Source organism: Notamacropus eugenii, chromosome 3 (genome assembly GCF_028372415.1).
Source record: "Notamacropus eugenii isolate mMacEug1 chromosome 3, mMacEug1.pri_v2, whole genome shotgun sequence".
Lineage (NCBI taxonomy): Eukaryota > Metazoa > Chordata > Mammalia > Diprotodontia > Macropodidae > Notamacropus > Notamacropus eugenii.
Window position 1 is genome coordinate 312,730,754 of NC_092874.1, and position 7,790 is coordinate 312,738,543.

Here is a 7,790-nt window from a genome sequence, read left to right on the forward strand (position 1 = left end):
AGGCTTTCCTGATCCTAATTAAGCTCTCCAGCCGCATAGTTTGCACCTGAATACCGTGCCTGTTAGATAACAATAGGTGTGCCCAGATCCGGGACAATCTCGAGGGCGGGGAGAGCTCTCTCCCATCATGTTTCTCACGGGAAGAGGCAGAAATATACGAGATAGCTCGGTTCACCTCGATTCCCAGCCGTTTCCTGGGGGGCCTCGTGAGAACTCTAAGATTTAGAAGTTCCCACCTTTACCCGCCCGAGACTGTCCACATGGAATTGAGCTTCCATCCCCAGCAAAAACCTAAACCCTCATTAGAATTCTGGCAAGGTTTCTTATAGGCAAAATTACATCAAAGTGACAGAGAAATAATTAATTTACATATTGCAATCTTACACATTCCTCGAGCTGTAAATGTCATCAAAGGTGAATAAACTTAGTTTAAAAGAGTTATAATCTCCTATATCCCCTTAGGAAATAAACATAATCAAATTCTATAGGTAAACTAAGGTTACAGGTTAAACTACATTTTGAAGATTCAAAATAGACTGATTGAGGAAGAGGATTTACATGGCACCAAGGGGTCAAGGGACAGCTGAGAATTTTCCTCTGGCTTCTTACCTAAGGAATGCTTAAGCACCGAAGTAAATTTTCACATTCCATAGGTTTTGGTCAGATAAATCTAACATTAAGACACACTTTGGGTTAGCCAAAAATTGCAGGAAGAATGTCCCAAATAATAAAAGGTAAATCAAAAATTTTCATAAGTTTCCTTCAAAGCTCAGCTCAAGTACTGCCTCCTATAAATGGCCTTTCCTGATTCCTCTAGTTGCCAGTGTCTCCATACCACCAACAAAATTACTTTGTATATACTTATATTGCCATAGATATAGAAATGATTGAATGATATCTGTTCAAATTCAACACATCACGGTAATAAAAGTCTACATTCAAACCACTGTTGTTGAAAAGGCCAAAGGTGATCAGTTCTATGAAGACCTACAACATCTTCTAGAAATTATGACCAAAAAATATGTCACGCTCATCATAGGGGATTGGAATACTAAAGTAGGAAATCAAAAGAGAATTGGAGTAACAGTCTAGTTTGGCCTTGGAGTACAAAATGAAGCAGGGCAGAAACTAATAGAGTTTTTGTCAAGATAACTCGCTGGTCATAATACTCTTTTGAACAACCCAAAAGTTGACTCTACACATGGACTTCACCAGATGGTCAATATAGAAATCAGATTGATTATATGTATTTTGCAGCCAAAGGTGGAGTAACTCTATATAGTCAGATAAAGACCTGGAGTTGATTGTGGATCAGATCATGACCTTTTTATTGCAAAATTCAGGCTTAAGTTGAAGAAAGTAGGAAAAATCATCAGCCCACATAGGTATGATCTAAATAACATCCCTTATAAATTTGAAGTAGAGGTGACAAATAGATTTAAGGGATTAGACCTGGTAGATAGAGTATCTGAAGAACTATTAGACATTCGCAATATTGTACAGGAAGCAGCAACAAAAAATCATTCCAAAGAAAAAGAAGAATAAGAAATCAAAATAGCTGTCTGATAAGGTTTTACAAATAGCTGAGGAAATAAAGGGAAAGGGAAAGGTAGACTCAACTGAATACACAATTCCAAAGAATAGCAAGGAGAGATAAAAGTTTTCCTAAATAAGCAATATTAAAAAAAAAATAGAACAATAGAATGAGAAAAAAGAGATTTCTTCAAGAAAATTAGAGATATCCAGGGAAAGTTTCATGCAAAAATAGGCGTGATAAAAGACAAAAATTGGTAAGGATTCAACAGAAGTAGAAGATATTTTAAAAAGAAGTGACAAAAACATATAGAAAGAACTATACAAGAAAGATCTTAACATCACTGATAACCACAATGGTATGGTTACTGATCTAAAGCCAGACATCCTGGGGAATGAAGTCAAATAGACCTTAGAAAGTATTGCTAATATAAGGCTAGTGAAGGTGATGAAATTCCAACTGAGCTATTTAAAACCCTAAAAGATGATGCCATTAAAGTTCTGCATTTGGTATGCCAGAAAATTTGAAGAACTCAACAATGGCCACTGGATTGGAAAAGATCAGTTTATGCCCCGGGTCCTAAAGAAAGGCTATGCCGAGGAATGGTTAAGTTACAGAACAAGTGTGCTCATCTCACACACCAGCAAGGTTATGCTTAAGATTCTAAAAACTAGACTTTAGCAATTTGCGAAGAGCAGGATGTTTTTGAAGAGGCAGAGGAACTAAAAACCAAATTGCCAACGTTTGCTGGATTATGGAGAAAGTAATGAAGTTCCAGAAAAACATCTACTGCTTTTTCACTGATTTACACTAAAGTCTTTGACTGTATGGATCTCCACAAAACATGGCAAGTCTTCAAAGAGACGGGAGTACCAGATCATCTTACTTGTCTCCTGAAGATTCTGTACATGGGCCAAGGAGCAACAGTTAGAAACAAACATGGAATAACTTACTGATTTAAGATTCGGAAAAGAGTACAAGACTGTATATTGTCACCTTATTTATTTAACTTATATGCAGAGTATATCATGCAAAATGCCCGAATGGATGAATCAAAAACTAGAATGAAGGATTGCCAAGTGATATGTCAACAATCTCAGTTATACAAATGATACCACTCTGATGGTAGAAAGGGAAGACGAATTAAGAAGCCTCTTGATGAGCGTGAAAGAGGAGGAAGTAAAAGCTGGCTTATAGCTTAACATCAAAACACCTAAGATCCTGGCAACTGGTCCCATCACTTCTTGGCAAATAGAGGAACAAGAAATGGAAGCAATGTCAGATTTTATATTCTTGGGGTCAAAGATCACTGCAGAAGGTAACTACAAGACCCTTGATCCATGGAAGAAAAGCCATGAAAAATCTGGACAGGATCCTAAAAAGCAGAAACATTACCTTGCCAGCAAAGGTCCATATAGGCAAAGCTATTTTTTTCCAGTAGCAATGCATGGCTGTGAGAGTTAGACTATAAGGAAAACTGAGTGCAATAGAATCGTTTTCAAATGGTGATGCTAGAGAAGACTTTTAAGAGTCCCTTTGAGAGTAAAGAAATCAAATCATTTAATATTTAAAGAAATTAATTTGGGCTATTCACTGGAAGGTCAAATACTGAAGCTGAAGCTTAAATACTTTGCCCACATAATGAGAAGATGGGACTCCTGGAAAAGACCTTGACTTTAGGAAAGACTGAAGGAGAAAGGGACAGCAGAAGATGAGATGGGTAGATATTATCATAGAAACAATTAACATGAATCTGGACAGACTTTGAGATAAAGAATAGAAGAGCCTGGTAATATGCTCCATGGGGCCACAAAGAGTCAGATAGGACTGAATAACTGAACAACACTATAGAAATGAAAGAGACCTAAGAGTGAGTTGATAAATGCTAAACAACTAACTCTCTGAAAGAAAAATTTACTGTACACACTTTTAAGTTTAATCAACATTATTAACATTTTTCTCCATTACTACATTAATGTGGTAGTTAATTGATTAGTAGAATTAACAAATGTAATTAATAAGTGTCTAATTCAAATGGAAATAGGTCCTCCAGAAGCATATTGACTTAGAAAACCACAAATTAACATTATCTTCATTGGATTATATTTTTATTTATTTTGTTTAATCTTTCTCAATTATATTTTAATCTGAGCACTCAGGGAGGTGTGTAGGCAGCTAAGTCCCCCAGACCAGGAGCTGATAAGCCAAGCCCAGACTTGTAACATTGGCCAATTTCTGAGGTATACATATTCTCACTGAATATTTAACCATCCACTCTCCTCTCCAGTAGGTTAGAGTTGGCTCTAACAGACCATTGAAAAGACTTTGGAGATTATTCTACAAAATCCTCCATTAAAAAAAAATTTAAAAACGGAGGCCCGTAAAGTTTAAGTGATTTGATCAAATGTGCTGTTACTAAGTAGCCAAGTCAGAATCTGAGCCCTGAGTCTCTGAGTCTAAACCGTGCACATTTTCTACTATATCGTGTCACCTAATTATTGGTTCACATGTTGTTCCCCTCAATAGAATAAAAGCATCCTGAAGGCAAGGATTGGGTTTTTTTCTATCTTTGTATCCCCAGCACCTAAAACAGTGTCTGGTATGTTAATTAGGTGTTTAATAAATACCCAGGAGAGGATAGATGGATGGGTGGGGGGATGGAGTAAGTTTCTATGAGAACTAGTTGACTAAGGACTTGGGGAAACTTCTGCTTCAAAAAAAAATGTTTGTTTCTTTTTTTAAACCCTGAAAAACTCATACTCATGTAATCAGCATATAAATACCAATCTCCATGTCTCTAATAGGACTTGGGCATACTGCCTGGCAATGTCCTGCTCTCTACTTTCATACACTTCCTAGTCTGCATGTTATGTACTTCAGGAACATGTTCTCCTCTTTGTATCAGCCCTTGTTCATTTGTGACAGATTTTACCTGTATAAAAATGGTTATGGAGCCAAGAGTTATGAGAAGAGGTGAAGGGAACATCCCATGGGGTTTACCCCAGTCTCACAGCCCCTTAAGGACCATTTAGTAAAGTCCTTGAAAACAGAAAGTCAGCCTGTAGCCCAAAGCAAGGTGTGGGCAAGATGCCACCATGGCACCACCATCCCATATGGCTTGTTCAGCTCAACTCGTTATTGCTAAAATGGGGATGGTAGCTCTTCACAACATTACGCTTGCCATCACAGTGTGGCAAGAACTCAGTGTCTGCCAGCTGTTTGCCAGTTCTTTGATCTTCTCACCAGTTTTTATTTAGCCCTGGTGTGCTGAGACATAGGAGAGCAGCTGGGATGTGTGGTGACAGAGTCCCAGGCCAAACACTTCCCAACAGAAAGCTGCAAGTGTTTCCACAGAAGGTGAGTGTGAGAAAGGGCTTCATAAAGCGTTGTTCCTGAACAAGTCGTCATTACTTATCAAAGTTGGCCAATTTTCTCCTTGAAGTCCTAGAGTCATTCAGTCCAGTTCTCCAATGTCATGACTCTGTCATCCAGTGTGTTAGCTACCCATAATATTCTCATATGTATAGGTCTTATCTCTCTGTCCTTGACCTCTGAAACCCATCCCCAATAACAGCTCTGCTGGGTCAAAGAGTATTTCATTTGATATTTAGATGGGATAATGGGGCTCATCTGGGCAGGCCTAGATCCTCTAATCTAGAGATTTCCTACACTCCCTACTACATAGGTGGGGTAGCCTCCTTTGGTTGGCTGCATCACTGGAAAGGCTGAATCTTTAAAAACTGGTCAGAAGAAAGAAAAAGAAAAAAGGACACGTGGTACAAAAGCCTCAGCTGCGCACAGAGAGTTTCCAGAATCATTCATTGGATCAGAAAATGCCTGTGCTCACTGAATTGTTTAGTCATATTGATAAACACCAGGATCAGAACATAAAGAAGCTTGCAGAATGGGTGGCAATCCAGAGCGTTTCTGCGTGGCCAGAGAAAAGAGAAGAAGTCAATCGAATTATGGAAGTCGCTGCTGCAAACATAAGACAACTCGGTGGCACCACTGAGCCTATAGATGTTGGAAAACAAAAGCTCTGTGATGGCTCAGAAATACCTCTTCCTCCTATTTTACTTGGAAAACTGGGCTCAGATCCCCAAAAGAAAACTGTGTGTATCTATGGACATCTGGATGTACAACCAGCAGCTCTGGAGGATGACTGGGACAGTGAGCCTTCACATTGGTAGAAAGAGATAGAAAACTCTATGGAAGAGGTGCAACTGATGACAAAGGGCCAGTACTTGGCTGGCCAAATGCCCTGGAAGCTTTTCAGCAAATAAATCAGGATATCCCTGTCAATGTCAAATTTTGTCTAGAAGGCATGGAGGAATCTGGTTCTGAAGGCCTGGATGACGTGATTTTCTCCAAGAAAGATACTTTCTTCAAAGACGTGGATTATGTTTATATCTCTGACAACTACTGGTTGGGGAAAAAGAAGCTCTGTATTACATATGGCCTCAGAGGAATTTGCTATTTTTTTATAGAGGTGGAATGCTCTGACAAAGACCTTCTTTCTAGTGTCCATGAAGCCATGTCAGATCTCATTACTCTGATGGGCTGCTTGGTGGACAGAAAGGGACACATTCTCATCCCTGGTATTAATGAAGCAGTGGTCCTGTTACTGATGAGAATCTCTTACTATATGAAAAGATTGACTTTGATTTGGAAGAATATGCAAAAGATGTGGGAGCAGAGACACTTCTACATGATTCAAAGGAAAAAATCTTAATGCACAGATGGAGATATCCATCCCTGTCTCTCCACGGAATTGAAGGAGCCTTCTCTGGAACAGGAGCTAAAACTGTGATTCCTAGGAAAATGACTGGCAAATTCTCAATAAGATTGGTGCCAGATATGGTATCTGAGGTTGTTGAAAAACAGGTTATAAGTAACTTGAATACCAAGTTTGCTGAACTGAAGAGCTCTAACAAATTCAAAGCTTACATGGGCCATGGTGGAAAACCCTGGGTGTCCGACTTCAATCATCCTCATTGCCTGGCTGGGAGAAAAACCCTAAAAAGAGTTTTTGGTGTTGAACCAGACCTGACCAGAGAAGAGGGCAGTATTCTTGTGACCTTGACCTTCCAAGAGGCCACAGGTAAAAATGTAATGCTGCTGCCTGTTGGATCAGCAGATGATGGTGCTCATTCACGAAATGAAAAACTCCACAGGCATAACTACATAGAAGGGACCAAAATGCTGGATGCATACCGTTGTGAAGTGTCTCAACTGGACTGAGCCATATACTTTATTCCCCACTTTGGAGAGTGATATCTAAATGGAAAGTTGGTTAATCTGGTTATTAGGCCATTTTTCTAATTATTAGCAGACCTCTTATTTTTCTCTTTTCCTTTCATAAAAAGGCAAGCACCTATAAAAGCTTTGAACACGTGCTGTTATACCAGAGCTCTATACGCTGTTATATTAAAATTGAACCACTGGAAGGCATCAGGTTGACAAATACTTATATTTAATTCCCAAGCTCTGACAAGGGTCTCTCAGTTTACATATTCTTGTCTCAGCTGAGCTGTTTCTGAAGTCGCTGCAAAAACTGGTCAGACTGAGATAGTTGATCTCTCTCCTCCTACATCCAGAGGGTTAAGAAGACATTTTATCCACACTGCACACACCATGAATTGAACTGGTGAGAGGGGAAAGACCCCCTTCCCCTGCTCATTCTCTTACTCCAGTTCCAAGGGATGGACCTGGGATCCCCCCTGGAGGGGACCAGCAGAGGCTCTAGTTCTTTTGTCCTTCTCAGTTCTCAATGCTGGTGCTGGAGCTGCGGTTCCAAGTAGTATGTTGCAGCCATTCAGCCCAGCAGGAAAGTCCGAAGAAGCTGGGGGCCTAAGACTTGAGCCCAAGGGTGGTTTGGGACTTGACACTGGGACTGGGCTCTAAAGGAATTGAGCTAAGCTAAGAATCTTGTCCCCTTTCCATCTCCAGAAATGGAAGTGATATAGGAATGGGGAGAAGATTATGCTTCTTGTACGTCTTAAAGTAAGTCTTTAAGTTTATGTTTATACCTTTTCAAATATATGTTCTTTTGTAAAAGCTAATTTGACTGTTAAGTGGTAAATAGATAAAATAGAACTGCAGTACAAAAAAATCATCATACAATTGGGGGAACATCATTGTTGGGGGCTGGAGCCATCTGCAGAAAACCTAGACATTCCCCCATTCCCCTTAAGGTTGCCGAAGAGCACTAGAGGAGGGATAAAAATGTAACATGAGGGTGAGGGTATTCTGTATA

The 7,790-nt window shown here is 39.6% G+C and overlaps 1 pseudogene; it reads left to right on the forward strand.

Annotated features, from left to right (window-relative positions):
• Positions 1 to 5,367: 5,367 nt before the first annotated feature.
• LOC140531567 (cytosolic non-specific dipeptidase pseudogene) lies at positions 5,368 to 6,903 on the forward strand (annotated as a pseudogene).
• The last annotated feature ends 887 nt before the right edge of the window (positions 6,904 to 7,790 follow it).